This window comes from Topomyia yanbarensis, chromosome 2 (genome assembly GCF_030247195.1).
Source record: "Topomyia yanbarensis strain Yona2022 chromosome 2, ASM3024719v1, whole genome shotgun sequence".
Taxonomy (NCBI): Eukaryota; Metazoa; Arthropoda; class Insecta; order Diptera; family Culicidae; genus Topomyia; species Topomyia yanbarensis.
Window position 1 is genome coordinate 197,504,255 of NC_080671.1, and position 1,717 is coordinate 197,505,971.

At 42.8% G+C, this 1,717-nt stretch overlaps 1 pseudogene; it reads left to right on the forward strand.

The window, feature by feature from the left end:
• The first annotated feature begins 708 nt into the window (after positions 1 to 708).
• On the forward strand, positions 709 to 1,453 carry LOC131682596 (small ribosomal subunit protein uS7-like; annotated as a pseudogene).
• The last annotated feature ends 264 nt before the right edge of the window (positions 1,454 to 1,717 follow it).

The following is a 1,717-nucleotide window of genomic DNA, read 5'->3' on the forward strand; positions in this document are numbered from 1 at the left end:
CCTGTAGAGCAGCAGTCCACCAGTAGAGCAGCAGTCCACTAGCAGAGCAGCAGTCCACCAGTAGAGCAGCAGTCCACTAGCAGAGCAGCAGTCCACCAGTAGAGCAGCAGTCCACTAGCAGAGCAGCAGTCCACCGGCAGAGCAGGAGCTTACCAGCAGAGCAACGGTGCAGCGGTCTACCAGCAATAACAACCGTTGCCTAGCAGCAACGTGCTAACAAAAGCAGGTGGCTTTTTCGGACATCATAACGAGCAGCCAACCATGGAGCCCAATTATGTTCAAGCACCAAGCGAAAATCACGAGATGATATGGATATCACGTCAAAGTGTTCACATTTATGCGAGATGATATTGTTTGACATTTGAATTGACAACTAGATTGTCATCCATGTCATACTGAACTACATTCTTAAAATTGTAAAAAATGAGGCATCAAACGGAAGGAATAATTGCATCGAACATTTTATTGAATGCTGATATAATTAATACAGTGAATAAAGTGCTTTTGTGCGTGTTACATGAAAACGAATACGACAAAGTGTTTACTGAGTATCTTGATGCAATGGCGTGTTGTTGAATTAAATGCGAGATTCCCATGGGATACGAAAAATATGGACAAGAGCCCACAAAAGGTTTTGTGTATACTACATGTTTGTATTATGTTGTTCATTTTCAGAAAAGAGCTAGCAAATTTTGGGAAGATGTATAAAACAATGGGAAACCTTTCCGGCCACTGTCAAATACTGACGTGTAGAACGTAAATAACACTCTTGTCGTAGATTGAGGCGATTGAAAATTTTGAGGGCAACAATGTCCAGGCCCAGGTATTCAATCAAGCACAGTTCGTCCGCGGTACTCCCAGACATCAAGCTGTTCGGTCGCTGGATACCCACATTTCGGACATTTCCGTATCGGATTATATCGCAGTGAAGGAGAAGCACACCAAGAATCACGTCAAAAAACTGGAAGCTGTCCGAGTCGAAATAATGCATCTGCTAACCGAGGAAAATCCGCTGCAAATTGCGGTGCCATCCATAATCAACTTGGGATCACGTAAATATTCGACCCGTATTGGTCGTGCCGGTACTGTGCGTCGTCAGGCCGTTGATGTTTCCACACTGCGTTGCGTGAACCAGGCTATCTGGCTTCTGTGCACCGGTGCCCGTGAGGCTGCATTCCGCAAAATCTAGACTATTGCCGAATGATTGGCTGATGAGTTGAATAATGCTGCTGAGGGTTCGTCCAACTGGTACCAAATCACGAAGAAGAACGAACTGGATCTTGTCGCCAAGTCTAACCGATAAACCGTTACGGCAAGGCACATGTGTGACAGCCGGGCGATTCTTCCGATATTCTTGTCGTTTTACGACCTGTTTCTGCTCGCGTAAATTTAATAACCCTCAAAATTAACAATATTCACAACAATGGTTCTGTTGTGCGCTAAAATGTGAATAAAAAAGGCAATCCTTTTAGAAGTTTTAAACTTTTGAATATACGAATATTAAAAAATACGATTTAGGATTTTTGTCACTAAGTACCCCAGTAACCATAAGCGTTAAGTCCCTCACTCGAACATATGCGATAAAACCTAGACAGCAAAAGCTGCAAACTTGCCGTGAGGGACAAGGCAAGGTACCTTTGTTCGAGACTTGCTAAAGTTAATTTTCAAAAAACATTATTCATATCATGTTAGAACGATATATCATTGTAAATATCAA